At 39.3% G+C, this 19,354-nt stretch overlaps 1 protein-coding gene across 3 annotated transcripts in view; it reads left to right on the top strand.

Annotated features, from left to right (window-relative positions):
• The window catches only part of ITPR2 (inositol 1,4,5-trisphosphate receptor type 2), a 489,660-nt gene that overhangs the window by 455,802 nt on the left and 14,504 nt on the right, over positions 1-19,354 (top strand). The window lies entirely within an intron of this gene.

The following is a 19,354-nucleotide window of genomic DNA, read 5'->3' as shown; positions in this document are numbered from 1 at the left end:
CAGAACCCTCCACTGGCTTCCTAGTACATAGAGTAAAATGCAGACTTCTTGTCCAGGCTTATATGCTTTGACACCTGCTGTTCTCTGCCCCTCCCTCACTCATTGGCTCCAGCCATATTGGCCTTGCTGTTTCTATAGTAAGTCAGGCTTGTTTCCACCTGAGGACCTTTATATTTGTTCTTCTCTCACTCTGCAACATTATACTTATCTTTCAGATCCTGCATCACTCTGCTTAAATGCTACTACCTCAGAGAGGCTTTCTCTGGTCACCTTTTCTAAAGGGGCCCTTCTCCCCACTTTATTATTCTTAATCCTCTTATGCTGCTTTCTTATTTTCCCAAAACACTTACTGCAGTCTGACATTATGTTGTATATTTTTTATTGTGTGTCTCTCTTATTTGAATGTAATCTGTATTATAACAACTTTGTTTCATTCATTGTTCTATCATCAGGACTTAGAACAGTGGTTGGCACTTACTAGATGCTTAGCAAATATTTGCTGATTGAATGGATGGCTGAATGAACAAAGAAATGAACAAGAAATAAGTAATGATATCTCCTTAGTGACTTAGTTTAGCTTCCTGATAATGCAGATGATGACTAGAAGACAAAAATTTGTAGTAAGAAAAGCACAGGTATTTGACTGAATTTACATCCCAGTGTGGCTACTCCCTAGCTATGTGACTTTGGGTAATTTGCTTAACCTCTCTGCCTCAATGTCCTCATCTGTTAAAAAAGAAAAGATAGTACTGTCTACCTTGACTCTTAAAACTATTTGAAGACCTCCAGTAATGAAGAGCTTCCTCCCATTCATCATAACCCTTTAGTCTACACACATTCAAGTGGAACCTCTGATCAGAGGACCTAATAGATCTAAAATCGACCTCTTGTACATAGAAGACTGAGTTAGAAATTAAGACACACAAGAGAGCTTATCCAGGTTATTTAACCTCCTCTTGCTTTCTTTTGTGAAAAACAAAAGGGTTGAATTCAGTCTACCAAATCTATTAAAACACCCTTCGAGCTCTGATACTCTCTGGCTTTAAAAATCAAAACCACAAGTCTGGATGGACTTGGAAGCCAAAAGTTTCTAGGAGGATCATATACCAACCTTATAATCTGCTCATTCAAGTGGGCACCAAGCAGTCCTACAGTGTCAACTAAATTTAATTCACAGGACATAACTCATCACTGAAAATCACCATTTGGTTGGCTATAATTAGGTTGCCAGCTCTGGTCTGTACAGGGAAATGGCAAAGAAAATGGAGGTGAAGCTGGAGTCAGATTTAGATCAACAACCCATGTCAGCCATCTCTTTTCTTTCTTACTCTTTGTCTAATCAAGCACTACCTAAGAAGTAATAGTAATTAGCTTCTATCATTAGTGAAAGACAGGGCACTAAGGCAAATTGGGTAGAAACATGAATGAACACATGTAAATGTAATTTCTCCATCTGGCAACATGCAACTTTTTTGATCTATTCAAATCAGAGTAACATAGTGAGTCTTCCCAGAATAAATAATTTATTTCTACTGCTCGATTGCTCTCTCTTGGTTTTTCCAAGTATGGGTCTTAGTTTGTTTCTATAGCCAGATTTATTTTCTTCATATAAATTCATTGTTTCATTAATCTTCCAAACTGGCCTTACGAATTTTTGTCAGATTTTTATGTTCCATTGCAAGCCTGCTTTGTGAAACCTTATCCTTTCCTATCTTCATCTTTTCATCTCTCTCTTGTTCTCGGTAGTTTGGAGAATGTGAATGTGATAGGAGCTAAGATTACATCACTTTTAATAAAGGAGAAAATATATTGAGTATGTAGAAACCAGGTGAGCTTATAGAGAAAGAAATCAATCAGGTTGGCAAATTGCATCTATGGGATAAAGTGCAAAATGCTTGTTTCATGCAGTATTTATTGACCAAGTTTGTGGAGAAGATGGTTAAAACATATATGGAATAGTAAGGAGTCATTTTGTTCAATTTAAATGACATTGATATTATTTTTACATTATGAAATCTTTCAATATTTCCAACAATCCTTGATGTAGTATTTTACACAGTTGCTTCAAAGGGCTTTCAGAAATAAACATATGTGTATAACATTGTAAATTGGGTTCATCCAATCTGTTTATAATAGAAGCCTCTAGTCACTCCACAAAATTCAGTAGATCAATTATTGCATTATAGCTTGGAAATTTGGGGGAAGTTGAGGTTTTGAGTAATCCTTAAAGACCATGGTTAACTGTCATTGCTTTTAATCAATCCCAGTTCAGATGGCATATAAGTGTTCTTCTGTAGGACAAAGTTGTCGTGTTATGTTCTTCTTTTGTTCACCATGGAAAAGAAGTCATAATGTTGGTTTTATAGAGCCAGAAAATTTATTCTTCCCAAATTAGCAAAGGTGATAAAATTACTTTTCTTTCCTTATGGCTATTGGAGCTACCAATACAGGCATCCTTTCTAGAAGTGACCGCTCAATAGATTGTCTTTATTGCTATTTCTCAAAAGCAAACATTCAAGCAAAGTAAACCCTCCCAGATCAAGTGACTGCAACCCTCTGATGATGACCATGAATGGGGGTGTACAACAGGAAGAGGGGTGTTCTTGAAAAAACTTGCATTCTCTTTCATCTTTTTATCCTAAAAGAAACCCTGAAACAATGGTGAAGAAGAATATGGTAGATTGTGTTTTAGTTATTGCAACAACTAAAGAATGTGTTTATTTTGAAGACAGAGCAAAAATTGGACTGTAGTTGGGAGACTCTCGATAAAGACATCTCTGCTAATGAAAGCCATAAACATAACCCAAAGCTACTTTTTGTAAAATATATCTCTAGTAAACATCAAAATACCAAACTAAAATTAGCAAAAGGAATTGTCGACAAAAGCTTTATTAAAAAACAGTTGCAACAGGGTGTGAAATTATAGTTAAAGCTCACATAGCCCTTCATTCCTTACTTGCAGTTTTAGTTAGATTTTCTTATTTCCCCTGCCTGTTGCTGTAATTAGCCATTAAGCTAACAGAAACTACATTTTCTACATCACACAGAAATGTCTTTAGAGTTTGCAAAAAGAACAAGGAAAGCAAGCTAACCTGTTTCATGAAGAGACCAACTAATGTAGGAAAATGAGACCAACTAGGAAAAAGAGACCAACTAATGCAGGATTGTTGCATAATCACTGAAAACCTGTCGGCAAGCACAAGAGGATATTTAACTGGTAATTAATTTAAAATAGATTTCTCTTGTGTCCTTTTAAAGACATCCTATGTATATTTTTACTTTCTAGTTTAAAATAATTTATAGTATTCGTGGTAAATTGGACAATGTGCAAGAATAATACTCTATCACCCCAAAATACTCACATCAGAAACGGTTTCTGTTTGGGCACCAGCTGTGGGACCAGTGTTGGTGAAAGGGTTTCCCCTTGCACACTCACTGACTCTTAATGCCTGAACACCTCAGCTGCTCTCATCATTTAACACTGTCTTAAGCAGATAAAGTTGTTTTTAAGAAGCATCCTATTTAAACCCTTTAAATGATAGATTTTTTTAAATTAAAACATGGTATGTTTTAAGTAGTATGCAAATATTTTCCACAGTTTATTTCCTACAGAGAACATTTTCTTTTATGCTCCTTACCTTCTAGAGTAATGCGCAGATGAACAAACTTATTTTAAGATTTAAAACTGTAAACTCATATATATCATGGTACACAAGCATGAACAATTTCAAGTTTCAAGTGTGTCGTGTGTACTTAATGAAAATTCTGATCTATGACTTTGAACTCCTGTGTCTTGGGAATACAAATATGTCAAGGAAAAAAATAACAGCTTCCAAAAGGAAAAAAAAAAGGTTCGCATAATTAAGATTGCAGGAGTCATTTCTTGAATCCTCGCATGTTTGGGGAATGTGCAATGCCCTACTCTTATATTAAGAATATCGTTAGGCACTCAGGCTATGGGAATTACTAAGCCTTAGATTTAATTTTCACTCTTTCGAGCTGCATTGTTCGTTTGCCTTTCTTCAGGTCCTCTGTGTTCAGGCATGAAAACTGTCTGACTTGCTTAGAGTTTCCAGTTTAACCTTGCCACTAAACCCTGAAATAAAACCGTGGCTTGCTTTTGTACTCCGGCTGAGCCAGCATGATACCAATGAGCTTCATTTCACAATTCATGTTCATCGCTGTCATTCCCAAATTATACAAGCTAACTATGGTCAGAACAGTGCTCTGCTAGAAATGCTTTATCTTGGGTCAGATGGGAATACAGTGATAACAGTATTATCCCAGTATTCTGTCACCTGGGGAGGCTGACCAACCACAGATCACCAGGTGGTTTTTCCAGAGACAGCGTTTCAGACACACTTTCTTATGTGATAAAGTTCTAGATCCTGTGCTAAACTAAATTTTGCAATCTCAGATACTTGATGCCATCAGAGGACACAGAATGAATTGAGGTGGGAACACACTAATCAGAGTCAAGAGACAGAAATGTGGATAAATCAGAATGCCTGTGCATTGATTTAACAAGATAAATTATAATTTCCAAGTGGAACAGACATGAATGATGGCTGGTCAGTGTTTTTTTTTCCCCCGAGGAGCCAGATTATAATCAGAAGGTTGCTTAATGAGCAGAGGTTTGGAGCAAAGGGAGTTAGCTGGTTGCATGATTTGAATGCTTAGTGGATCAGACTAAGATAAGCTGCTGCACACAGCTATAGACTGGAGTTTAATCCTGTGTGTGAGCTCTGCCTATACCACTTACCAGCTCTGTGACCTTGTGAAACAATCACTCCATGTGCCGGTTTGCTTCTCTTGAAGTGAGTCAGGACTAGCACCTATCTTAGGGTTATTGTGAAAATACATTCTTCTGTTATTCATTTTCACCCTCTTATTAAACACTTACCATGTGCTGGGTATTATTTTAGGCACTGAGGAGTGGCAGTAAACAGAACAGACAAGAATCCCTACCCTCATGAAGTTTATGTTCCAATAGCAGGTAATCAAAAAGTCTGCTAGATAATGATGGATGCTACAGAGAAGAACAAAGCGGGGAAGGGAAAAAACCAGGACAGTGGAGTTCCTTTAAATACAGAAAAAATTTTAATGTAAATATCATGGCACCGGGCCATCATATTTTTTATTCTAACTTACTGTTATTACGACTACTTTCATTTCATCTTCCATGAGGAGCAGGTGAGCCTAGCCAGATATCCCCGGGAGAGTGCTGGGCACACAAACCAGTTCTGCTGCCTTCTGCCTTATTTTTTCCTAGCGAACTGCCTTCCTCCTGACCGATGTAGTTGCTTTTAGATGTGTTAATCCCATTGATTAATTCATTGTTGGGTTTTTCTTTGCTGAAAGACATTTTATCTGTAAGGTGTCATTATACACATTGCATTTGTCTTGAGTTTTTAGGGCTAACTTCAAGCATTTTAGAGGTGTCTATACTTAAGAGCATTATGTAGGACTCTCTTCTAAAGTATGATCATGAAAAGGATTCTAATACTTCACAATCTCAAGAAAGGGTCTTGGGACCTGGAAATCAGAAGCCTCTATTCCAGTTCTGACTTTCTCATTATGTCTGTGACACTGGTTAGGCAATGACAGCTGCACCTTAATTTTCTCTCCTGTGTCTTGGGGACACGTGGGGCTGCCCTTCACAGGGTTTATGAGAGAACAGAATGAAAGAATAAATATGGAAGAGCAATGAATTATCTAAAGTATTATGTGATTGAAATAGTACCAATTTTCATGTTATTAATTGTTTCTCCTCTACTTTTCCTTTCATATCTATTCTGATTTTTTGCCCACAAACCTAAGTAGGAGTTGAGATGACAAAGCCTGAGCTTTAGAGATTCTAAGGGCTGCAAAGAACTAGTCCTATCTCCCAGTCCAGCTCAGGAATCCCTCTCCTAAGGGAAGATCAGAGAACAAAAGTGACTCACCCAAGATCATCTGCCAGGAGGCTCCCTATCTTTTGCCCTCCCAATTATGCATTCTTCAAGTACATTGCAGAGAGTGATTACACAGAGTGTAAGTGATTACAGAGGGTGAGATACTAAGCAGAATACAAGTGAAGGTAGCTGTCAGTGAAGTTGGGTGTCTCCATAATGGTAGGGCTTTAATGTTATACCACGAGACCAAAGAGTTTAGATGAGATAGATTTAGATAGGTTAGAAAGTGATGGTGTTTGAGCAAAAGAGCAGCCCATGATGATGGTTTTAAGGCCCCCGGCAGCACTATGGTAAAGGAAAAGGGTGTGATATGAGAGATGTAATAAAAACCAATTATAAGTCATCAGTGACTAATCAGCAGGTGGGAGTGATGATGGTAAAAGTCTATCCACATTGTTGCATGTGCACATCCATCTCCAGATGTCTGAGCGCTTGCTGGGCCGCACGTGCCAGCCAATAAGCAGAAAAAAAATCTAAGTGGTCTTTACGCGTATGTGATAGCAGGGCAACCCGGAAGGACGTTTTCTAAAATGTTATGATGGCCTTTACGTTTCAGAAGCACTATGTAAATCATTTTATTTTTTGATGAAGAACACATCCTTGTGAGCTCAGGGTCTGATCTTCAGCCCAGACTGGAGATAAATTGCCAGTGGCCAGCTCTGGGGCAGAACGCGTCCAGTGCTGTCGATGAGCTAGGGCAGGTAGGCTGCTCTACACCCTCTGGTGACATGTGGCTACAGGTAATTCCAGCCTCTTTAATGGAGCTCTAGCACTTTGACCCCAGCTGGAAGCCTGGGAATGCCGTGCCCTCCAGCCCCTGGATTCCAAGCCACTTGGAAGCTGGGCATATCAGAAACATCTCATTGCCTTGCTCCAGCGGTTGTAAGTGTACTTATTACAGTGGAATTCTATGCAGTGAGGCAGTGATACCGTGACTCAGGGAATGAGCTCAGGAGACTCTGTATTAAAAGTGGGATCTAGCTGGTAGGAAGTTTACACTGCACATTGCATCAGCTGCTTTCGTCCTATAAGATTTGACTTTGCAATAAAATGGTTGTCAGTATAAATAAGATTTTTCTAAATTAGCTGCCTGACCTGATAGAACACATCGAAATAATCTCTCTCTCACTTTTTACACTAGGCATGTCTTTGGAACGTTGCATATAAATGTATTTTGTATTGAAAATTGTATTTTCAATTGAAAATTGAATTTCAGTTCAAATTGAAATTTGAATTCAATACAATTCAAAATTGTATTGAAAATTGAAAATTGTATTGAAAATTGAAAATTCAATTGTATTGAAAATTGAATTGAATTCAATACAATTCAATACAAAATTGTATTGAAAATTCAATTGATTGAATTCAATCAAAATTGAATTCAATGACAATTGAATTCAATACAAAATTCAATTGTATTGAAAATTGAAAATCAATTGAAAATTGATTCAATTGAAAATTGAATGAATTGAAAATTCAATACATTCAATGTATTGAAAATTGAATGATTATTATTCAATACAATACAATAAAATTGTATTGTATTGAAAATTTGTATTGAAAATTTGTATTGAAAATGATGCATGCTTTTAATGTATCTGGGGAAAATGTTACTTTAAAAAATCCTGCGGTTATGCCTTTAGGAAAGAATCCTTTTGAAATGAATAAATAATGTATTTGGGGTTCTTTTATAAATGTCACATTAGCCTAAAGACACCTGTTATCTTAAGTTAAAATAATTAGATTACCTTTTTTCCAGAAGTAGTTGGTAGTTGTGCACAATCTAAACTAATACAATCAGCATTATATAGTGGTATTACCAAATCATTCCCCACATTTTCAACAAATTAAAAAAGAGTTATGAAGCAGTGGGATGGGGGAGGGTAACAAAGATTACTCTGAAGAACAAAAATGTGTGAAAATTGTTAAATCTCACAGGATACATAAACCATGACCAGAGATGTAAATCATAGCCAAATACCTTAAGTAATATTGAATAGATGTTGCTATAATTCCAATAGAAAGTGCCATTTCCAACCCAACACAATTGTGAGACTATTGGTAGCCTTCTTTTAAATTCTAAATAAGGACCGAGATTCCAAAAAATTATTAAGCTTTGGGGTGAACAACTATAATATCTTTTAAAAATACTTATGTCTGTCACACAAAGATGTGATCAAATTACATTAAAATCTTAATAGAAAGAAAAGTATATTTCATATCTGCCCAGTGACATTTATAGGATGTAGCAGAACATCAATTGGTGAGCTAAGGATAAATTTGAGTTCAACAGGACCTTGGAAGTCTTGGCTACTAAAACTGGCAAAACCATCAATTTTCCATTCCTGGTGATAAATTTTAAGTCCAAATAAATCTTGTTTGTCAGGGCATTAAAAAGTCTTGTCAGCTCCAAAGTTAGGTAGGCATGCATTCGCTGGCAGTAGACTGAAGCCGCAAACTGGGCGAAAGTGCAGACATCCCCTATAATCTAATTTTTAAGTGCAAAGTTATGGCGAAGCCAAAAATGGCTTCAAGGGCAAGGTTTCTTTAACACAATTCATCGCATGCCCATGGGCTTTGGGACCAGGCAAAGCTAAAGGTCAGTATCATTTCTCCAAAACAGCGGGCCTTGGAAAGAGGTGACAAAGAGGCCAGAACAGGAGAGGGTAGAGATAAACCTGATGTGTGGAAGAGGTTCTCTGCGTCCTGTTGGGTAAGATAAAGAAAAGGGAGGAAGTAAAAGAGGATTAATAGTGTGTTTAGTAAAATGCAGAAGGGCTAAAACACCCTGGAAAAAAAGCTTCACAGCTTTCTCTCAGAGTAACAGTCCAGATACACAAATGGGTCAGCTCTGACTGTGTGGGCACCACCCCCTAGGAAACCTGACCACAGGCTGCTCTTGCAAAGAAACTGAGAAAAAACAAAACAAAACAGAATTTTCCCATTCTGGGGTGGTGTGCCCGTGATTTTCAAGCAGTTGATTTTGAAAGCTAAGTTGACTTGAGGAATTTACGTTTTCGAAAGTGGACGCTTTGTACTTGGGGATATGGAAGAAATGAATGGGCTCCTCATTCGTACAAGGTTACTAAGCCTTGAGGTGGGGCACAGTGGGGGGAAAGCCCTCTGAAACTCCCAAATAGCAACTGACGTGGGAAAATTTAAAACCTCGCATCAGGTGACTCCTTGCTCTTATCCCTGAAAACCTGTTGACTTCAGGAAGTCGTAGTCCCCTGAGGCCAGTTACAGATGACTCCTTCCACTCTCTGTCCTCTTTGCCCCTAACCTTATGTCCCCACGTGCTACACCCACACTGCCCTGCCCCAACTCTCATCCTGTTCTCCCCCCATCAAAAGCATGTTATGCATGTTGTTCTCTGTTTCCCCACGAAAGAAAGGCATCGCCCTAGTTCCTCTCCATCATTTTATCAAATCCTGATAGAAATCCTAAAAGGTAAGCATTATTATCTGCATCTTCAGGGAAAGAAACTTAAATAATAATCTTCTCTGATCACACACCTAATGAGAGGCAAACCTGGGATTCAGACAGAGATTGGGCTGCCTCCAAAATCCTTCCCTTTTTATTTTTTTAATGTTTATTTATTTTTGAGAGAGACAGAGAAAGACAGAGAGGGAGAGAAAGTGTGCACAAATGCAGGAGAGGGACAGAGAGAGAGGGAGACATAGGATCTGAAGCAGGCTCCAGGCTTCATGCTGACAGCAGTGAGCCCCATGTGTGGCTCGAACTCATGAACCGTGCAATCATGACCTAAGCCAAAGTCAGACACTCAACCAACTGAGCCACCAAGTTGCCCCCCGAACCCTTCCCTTTTAAATCATTGCTTACTTGGGGAGCCTGGGTGGCTCACTTTGCTAAAAGTCCAGCTCTTGATTTTGGCTAAGGTCATGATCTCACAGTTCGTGAGATCAAGCCCCTCGTCAGGCTCTGTGCTGTTGGCACAGAGCCTGCTTGGGATTCTCTCTCTCTCTCCCTCACTCTCTCTCTGCCTCTCCCCATGCTGGTGCTCTGTCAAGGGAGTGAGTGAGCAAGCCATGGAAAGATTTAGAACCTGAAAGAGCCAGTCTCTGACAGGAATGGGCTGCACAAGAGGACCGGCAAGACAACAAAGGGTGACCAAGGATGTGAGAAGGGAGAGGGATAGACAGGATCATGCCAGGCCCCCCAGTCTAGGAAAGGGGTTTAGACTTTATACTAGGAAAATTTATTCTAAAAAATATATCAGTGCTTTCACTTTTGGGTTCAACGTTAATTATGTGTAGTACACAAAATTCACTCCTGACAAGGAAATGGGTAGAACATACTAGAGTAAATAGTTTAATCCACAGAACATTCACAAGCTGGTCGATTTTCAATTGCTCCTGACCCCAAAGGCAGGATGGGTAGGGGGTAAAGAGAGAACTTATTTAAGATTGCAATACAACAGCATCCTTTTGACTTCATTCTTTTGCCCTAAACACACCCTGCGTATTTCCTTCTGCCTTGCGTGGTTGTATCTGAGTGTGTATATAGCTACAGGTCTCTGGGTATGTTCTGTCTTCTGTAGCTCTTCTCTTTACAACACTACAATTGAATGTTGACTATGTCTAAATTTCAGACCAGCAACAGCAGATGCCCACCTAGCCCACTTATCTAGACTGGCTGCCCTGCAGCCCCTTCGCCATCACTACCATGGCACCCTGCCCCTTCTTGCCACCAGCAGCCGATAGCCACAGGGCCCACAACCAGAGACAGTGAACAGGGTTGGTGCCCATTCTAACACATACGTATTCCATTTTAGCCCCAACTAGGAGTACTGCAGCTTAACTCTGGCACTAACCACTGAGAGCCAGTGTCAACCTCGTAAGTTAGAGGATGTGATCCCCAACAAGAATGCCCTTACTTCAGACACCAACCACACTTTGGGTGTCCCCAGGTCATCTGCATTCCTAATGGACTAGATATGAATTCAGAGATTCTCACCATCCCTACAGGTTCAATGATTCACAAGACCAAGACCCAGAACTCAGGAAAACATTATTCTCACAATTACAGTTCTATTACAAAGGATATAAACCAGGAGGACCAGCCAAATGAAGAGATGGATGGGACAAAGTTTGGGGGGAGCTTCCATGCCCTCTCCTCATAGAATCCAGATGTGTCACTCTCCCTGTACATCAGTGTGTTTACCAACCAAGAAGTTCCAGTGTCTAGGGTTTTTATTAGGTGTTTTTTACATAAGCCTGATTTGTTGAGTCATGGGCAACATGATTGAACTCAATCTTCAGCCTCCTTCCCCTCCCCCGAGGTCAGGTGAGCCCCAAGTCCCAACCTTTTAATCATGTGCACTTGGTCTTTTGGTGACTATCCCCTATCCTAAAGCTGGTCAGGTGTGATCCAAGGGGCTTGTGAAGAACAAAGACATTTCTATCATTTGGGAAAATTCCAAGGGCTTGGAGTATCCCGATAGGGACCAGGGACAAAGACCGGTCTGATCCCTTAGTATACAATAACTGTCCCAGCCAGGAGACTGATGGATCTGGGAATGGGCGAGTCAGCAGTGGGAGGAAGGCAGCAGAGGTAGAAGGAAACTGGAGGAGAAAATGTAAGGTTAGGAGTAGCTTGTGCTGCTATGGGTGCCATAAACGTGTGTGTGTGTGTGTGTGTGTATGTGTATGTGTGTGGTTTCAACTCTCAAGATGTGCACCATCTAACTGAGGGGTCAAGATATATACTTAAATCAGGAAGCAATTTCAAAGTCAGCCAATATTGATCGTAAAATGTCTCAGGGCAGCATCTGAGTCCTCAACAGCACCGAGTACCTGTATACAATAGCCAATCAGAACCAAGCATTACATGATTTCATCTGACTGGCTCCATCATGTGTCAGAAACAAGTTTTACATGTAAGAATTGCTTTAGTATCTGTTTGAATTTTTTAGTCTCTCAGATTGACTTTGTAAAAACAAATAATCAGGGAAATGTTTCAAAAAGGGAAACATGGATAAAATGCATCAAACCTGAATAACCTACTTTTAAAAATTGAGGACTTTGTTTATGAAACATTAGGTATACAGCACCTACTGTGGGATCAGCTATTGTTTCCGCGTTGCATTTGTGTAAAACTGCTTTCTGGCTCATGGCTGCAATTCCTGTTCACCAAAACTCTGTGCCTTTTGTGACTTGGCATTGTGTAATTATAATTAGCCAGGAGCGATTATCCAAAAGGAACCACCATCCTCTGAAGTTACAGTATATTATATTCTTCTTTCAGCCTCGCTTGCGTTCCAGGCAGCCCATAGCTCTGCTTCATCTGTTGTAATCCCTCTTGTTCATCCTACCTGAAATTACCTCACTTCTTTTCACCATGTAACAGCTGCTTGGCACGGTTGTGTGTCATCACCTATGGCTGCTGTTCCTCACCGTGTTCAGGACGACATGGTCCATTGACTCAGCTAGTCAGCAGTTGATGCACTGAGGGCCATGGTGAAATTCTTTTTAAGCTGTGTGCCATTCTGTAGTTGGTCCAAGTCCCAGAGCCAGCTAGACAGTGGTCACAGCTATACTCTTGAAAGCTATCCTCTAACTGGGAGTTCATTCCCATTTTGACATCATACCTGCTTGCTCCTATCCCAGAAGAGCATATTGATTTAGACCTAATTCATATGTTTTAAATTCAGCATCCTTCAATCCACATGATGTCCTATTTGAAGAATCTAGTGAAGAAATTTTAGCTCTTTGATGCTAATGAAAATTTTGGCCTCGGAATAAAATTTGTGCAACCTGGTACACTATCTTGGTCCAACTTTGAATTTACTGTTAGGTCTGTGTTATGTTAACGCAAAAGAACCACTCCAGATCTTTATCCTGACCATGCCCTAGCTCTTTGGTGATGGACTTTTGAAACAATTCAGAGGCTGGTAAAGAGACCAGCAATGATAAAGTCTAAGGGAAAAAATTTGATTTTCTAAAAAGGGAAATCAAGGAGAAATTTCAGGGAGTGTTAGCATACATCCATTTTATTTTTTTATTTTTGTAAGCTTATTTATTTTGAGAGAGAGAGAGAGCATGAGTTGGGAAGGGACAGAAAAAATCCCAAGCAGTCTCAGTGCTATCAGTATGGAACTCAACTCAGGGCTTGATCTCATGAACCATGAGATCTTGACCTGAGCCAAAGTCAAGAGTCAGGCGCTCAACCAACTGAGCCACCCAAGAGCCCTAATATACATCCATTTTATAAGGGGAAAAAAAGAGAGATGGGACATAATGAAATGAGAGTGGCAAATATGGACCACTTCCATGAGAAATGTGTCAAAACGCGTTTCTATAGGCAACTTACAATGACCAGAATACTTAACGACTTCCTAGCTGATTGTACCTCAAAAGGGTCCTCAGCAATTTACATACATAAACGAAATTTTCAATCTATAAGAGACCACTCAGATACTGTTACAGAATTCTTTCATTCTCCTAACTAATTGGTCCAGATACCATAAGTGATAGTTCAGGTTTTAATGGAACCTAGAGGGACCATAGTTTTGACTATAATGGTCCAGGTTATGCCCCTGTCTCTGCATTATTTTTAATAACATTCCTTTTATGCTCAGATGTATCCCTATTTAGACAACAAATTGTGTGATTATCCCATCAGTGTGTAACATGAGTACAATTAAGGATTTTCATTAAGTTTCATCCAATGACTAGTGATGTTAAAGTATCACTGGTTAGGTCTTGAGTTATCTGGAGTGGTTGTTACCAAACTTTAGTACACCTCAGAATCACCCAGAGGGTTGTTAAAACACACATCAGGGGGCCCCAACCTTAGAGTTTCTGATTCTGCAGGACTGGGGGTAAGGCCTGAGAACTTGCATTTCTAACCATTGCCCAATTAGTGCCGATACTGCTAGCCCAGAGGACACAACACTTTGCAGACCACCAGCTCTTTTCCTCTGCTTGGGGAGCATTTGGAAGACAAAGGGAAAGACTTAAATATAGCCCCAAAGTTAAAAGAACAATTTGAGAAAATGTCTTAATGTGAGGGACTAGTAAAAGAACATCAGCTGGTGAGCAGACCAGCTACAAACTTAGTATAATCCAATTACACTGGTTAAAGTTCTGTAGTTATGATAACCACAGGGTGCACTCTGCACTGAGCTGTGCTGGTTGGTTTTGAGATTTGGTGACCATTCATTAGCATGTTCTCAAGGAACAAAAAGAATATTCTTTGTTGTTGCTGTTGCTGTTGTTGTTGTTGCGTTATTGTTATTACTATTATTGTCCCAAAGGAGGAATTTAAGTAGTATTTTAGAAGATTTACCCATTTCTTTGTGTGACACAAACATGTGTGCTCCATACACACACATAGGAGAAAAAAGGCAATGCAGTTCACACAGTAGTCGGTGCAGTTATGACAGATTTTAATTTCATTTGTTGTTGCATTTGACTCTGGTGTTAAAAGATTTGGGGAAATTGTTTTTCTCTAGATACAATATTTTCCATATAGATATTTTGCATTGACTATATAGACATTCTTAGAGACACTATATAGAAAATTACAGACACATATTCTCTGAACTCTGCATATAAATCTATTATTATTAATTCTACTAGTTAGTCACATAAAACAGAGATGAATATGATGATTGTATTTGAGAGAAATATCGGAGGAGTCCTATCAAAATATCAGATATCAGATAAGACTTGGAAAACGTTTCTGAGTGACCTTTTAGAAGGAAATTTATCAACTTGTAGATTAACTGAAACAGGCACTAAATCAAATTATCATTTTTATGATTAAAGCACAAAACAATTGTTATTTGAACCTCAGCATGGCTTGAAACCCCAAACTGTCTCTTAAGATTGCTTCTAGAAGATGAACACATAACGATATCCAGACAGACTCTAATCATAAAGTTTGGGCAGACCCCACCCTAAAAGCCTAGCCTAGCCCCTAAATGCTCAGATTTCTCTTTCTCTAGGCCACTCTGAGTCTGCTGCCAGCACAAGCTACTCAGCATTTCCCCAACCATATTGGATATATAAACTGCACTTTTTGTTTTTATTGTTGAGATTTTTTAATTTTAAAAACAGGATGATCTTGATGTAAATATGCTTTTCATTATCATAATCGAGGAGAGTAATATCTAAAGTACTTATGTAAATACAGAATAACAAAGATTCAGAAAGAAGATTATTAAACCCTGAATCCAGTCAACAAAAGTAAATTCAAATCATGGCATATTTTAAGGTCAAGACTCTTTTTTTAAGTTTTTTATTTTTAATTCTAGTATAGTTAACATACAGCGTTCCATTAGTCTCAGGTGTATTATATAGTGATTCAACAGTTCTATGCATTAGTCACCGCTCATCATGATTAAGTGTACTCTTTAAGAAAAGGAGTGTCTTTGGTGTATTAGGAGACTTCCACTGTCATGCTGGTTCTGCCATGATCATTTGGTATATCACTTTGGGTCAGTGGTTTAATTTAAACTATCCTTAAGGATTCCCTCATCTCTTTTAGTAAAGGACATAATCCAGTAGTGTGATTTTTAATGTGCAACAACCACTTCTGGTTGTAACGGTAGCATTTTCTGATGGTAGCATTTGCCCCTTTCCATGGTGTCAATACTCCCAACTGTGGCTGATCTCAAGCTACCAACACGGTATCACTGAATATAGTTGTTGGAACATAATGGCATGACCCAGTTCTCTTCTCCGGGGAAAGAGCCCTGAGGTTCTGGCCCAGTAATTCATTTAAAGTCTGGACTATCCAGTCTGTTGGCTCACATTAATCATGCTAATGAGAGATTTCAAGCTCTGTGAATGCAATCTTATCCTGCAAGAAATGGTGCTGTCAAGTATACATTTTCAAACACCCATTTACTGACTTCGAAGCCCTCTTGGCTGACGTTATTCCAGTAGCCCCGTTCCTACCACTCTTGCCAAAGCCACCATTAATGCCCACCTGAAGACAGTGTCTCCCAATGAGAGTCTCTACCATGTCCATTCTCCATGTAGCAGCCAAAGTTTTATTGTATTTGTGTGTGTGTGTACACGAATGTACGTGTGTATGTATTTTTGCTGTAAACCAGGAATTGCCATTCATCTGTTGGGAGCCAAAATCCTCCTGTATCTCCCTCTGTATACAGGGCTGTCCATAACTCATGCCTGTTCACATCTGGCTTCTTACCTCCTACCACTCTCTGTGTCTCACGTGGTGCCTCACTCTTGTTACACAAGTCTTTCTTTTCTTCAAATACACCAGCATTGTTTTCATCCCTGGGACCTTTGCATTATGATTTCCTTTGCTTGAAACTCTGTCCCCTCATTTCTGTGTAAAGCTATTTCCTTCTTATCCATCAGACATCATCTCCCCACAGCAGCCTTCATGGTCTGCCCAGCTGACAGTAAGGGCCTCTTCCCCAAGATTGACGGGGATGTCCACTCTCATCACTGTTGTTCAACATAGTACTGGAAGTCTTAGCCTTAGCAATTAGACAACAAAAGGAAATAAAAGGCATACAAATTGGCAAAGAAGAAGCCAAGCTTTCACCAAGATAATCTTCAAGCCATCATTTTCTTCATAGTATTTATCCCTATCTGAATTTGTTTCATTTATCTTTATTTATTGTCATCTCCCCACCCTTCCATCATTCATCTCCTATTAGAATATAAGCTCAAAAAGATCAAGGACTCTTTCTGAGCTGTTTACTGTTTTAGCCAGTACCTGGAACAGTATTTACTACCTTGTAGGTGCTCATTAAATATATGTTGAAGAAAAAGAGAAAAAAAAGGATTTTTGATTTGGATTAGTAAAGAACAAAAAGAAAGAGAAACAATTTGTACTAATAATATATCTTATTGAAAAAATCAGGTTACCTTGCTTACCTATATTCATTAGTACCATATGCAACAACTCCTAATCAGCTATTCATTTTACAAACAATATGTGACACGTGCCCATGTCATACAGGTTCTGTCAAATGGAAGGTATAAGAATAAATCAGAAGTGGATAACCAAAAGTTCATAAACTAAGCAGTTCATAAATTTGTCCTCTGTGTAATTGATGGCCCCATAAGCAATAATACCATAAACGGTATCCAAATTAGAAAGGAAGAAGTAAAACTATCACTATTTACAGATGATATGATGTTATATATAGAAAATCTTAAAGACGCCGTCAAAAAACTGTTAGAACAAATCAAATTCAGAAAAGTTTCAGGATACAAAATCAGTACATAAAATTCTGTTGTGTTTCTGTACACTGATAATGAACTATCAGAGAGAAATTTTAAAAAATCCCATTTGCAATTGCATCAAAAAGAATAAATTTAATCAAGGAGATAATGAACACTACAAGACATTAATGAAAGAAATGGAAGCAATCACAAATAAATGGAAAGATACTCCGTGCTCACAGATTAGAAGAATGAATACTATTAAAACATCCAGGGGGCACCTGGGTGGCTTGGTCGGTTGAGCGTCCGACTTCGGCTCAGGTCACGATCTCGCGGTCGGTGGGTTCGAGCCCCGCATCGGGCTCTGTGCTGACAGCTCAGAGCCTGGAGCCTGTTTCAGATTCTGTGTCTCCCTCTCTCTGTGACCCTCCCCCGTTCATGCTCTGTCTCTGTCTCAAAAATAAATAAACGTTAAAAAAAAAAAATTAAAAAAAAAAAAAGAAAAACATCCAGGGGCGCCTGGGTGGCTTGGTCGGTTAAGTGTCCGACTTCACCTCAGGTCATGATCTCACGGTCCGTGAGTTCGAGCCCCGCGTCGGGCTCTGTGCTGACAGCTCAGAGCCTGGAGCCTGTTTCAGATTCTGTGTCTCCCTCTCTCTCTGCTCCTCCCCTGTTCATGCTCTCTCTCTCTCTGTCTCAAAAATAAGTAAACGTTAAAAAAAAATTTTTTTTTAAAAAAACATCCATATTGCCCAAAGCAATCTAGAGATTCAGTGCAATCCCTACTAACATTCCAATGGCAGTTTTCACAGATATAGAACAAATAATCTTAAAATTTGAATGGAATTACACAAAAAAATTCCCAAATAGCCCAAGCAATATTGAGAAAAAATAACAAGGCTGGAGGCATCACACTCCCTGATTTCAAACTATATTACAAAGCTATAGTAATTAAAACAGTATAGCACTGGCATAAAAACAAACACATGAATCAATGGAATGGAAGAAAGAGTCCAGAAATAAGCCCATGCATATATGGTCAATTAATTTGCAACAAAGGAGCCAAGAACATATAATGGGTAAAGGACAGTCTCTTCAGTAAATGGTTTTGGAAAAAATTGGACAGCTACATGCAAGAGAATGAAACTGGATCACTACTTTACAACACACACACACACACACACACACACACGGTGGGGGGGGGGGGTGGAGAGAGGCCACACATACACATATGCAATGAAATTTTATTCAGCCATAAAAAAGAGTGAAACCATAGTGACAACATGGATGGACCTCAAGGGCATTATGCTAAATGAAGTAAGTCAGAGAGAGAAATACAGAATGATCCTTCTTTTGTGTGGAACCAAAAGAAAAAAAACACATGAGCTTATAGATACAGAAAAGAGGTTGGTGATTGCCAGGGGCAGGGAGAGGGGAGACGAGATAAATATACAATAACTGAAGCATCAGGCATGGTTGGATGCAGGATGTGAAAATAATTAATGAAAAATGACGATCAGGGGCGCCTGGGTGGCTAAGTCAGTTAAGCGTCTGACTTTGGCTCAGGTCATGATCTCACAGCTTGTGGGTTCGAGCCCTGCATCTGTGCTGTCAGCACAGAGCCTGGAGACTGCTTCAGATTCTGTCTCCCTCTCACTCTCTGCCCCTCCCCCAATCATAATCTGTGTCTCTTTCTTTATCAAAAATAAATAAAGATTAAAAAAGAAAGAAAAGAAAAATGAAGATCAGATACCAGCTAGGTAATGAAAATCGCTAGCTGTCTTCTCCTTGGTAGAGATTTCAGCCTAAAATCATATGCCAAATCCAGCTTATCCCCGACCCCTCCACTGATGAGAACTATAGAGGTGCCACAGAGGTTTAACCTCTGGCGTGAGCAAGGTGGCTCCCACCAGGCTTCCAGGACTTGTTCATTTACTAACCATTGACCAGTTTACTAGACAATTACTAAATATTCCCATTACCATACCCAGTGCTTGAGCTAGAGGAATGAGTAAGGCAGACACAAATTCCTGCCTTCATGGAGTTCATATTTTAGCAGAGCCCATAGACATGGCATGCAATAAATCAGTATATTATATGGTGTGTTAGAAGGTGACTCCTGGTACGGAGAACAAATAAACATGGGTGAAGGGGATGAGAAAGCCACGCGTCAGAGGATTGTCCATGACAAAGTCAAAGAAACACAACTTTGAGGAAGGTGAAGACAGA

The sequence above is a fragment of the Panthera onca genome, chromosome B4 (assembly GCF_046562875.1).
Source record: "Panthera onca isolate mPanOnc1 chromosome B4, mPanOnc1 haplotype 2, whole genome shotgun sequence".
Classification (NCBI taxonomy): Eukaryota; Metazoa; Chordata; class Mammalia; order Carnivora; family Felidae; genus Panthera; species Panthera onca.
Note: the sequence above shows the minus strand (reverse complement) of the source record. Positions and strands in the feature narration are given on the sequence as shown.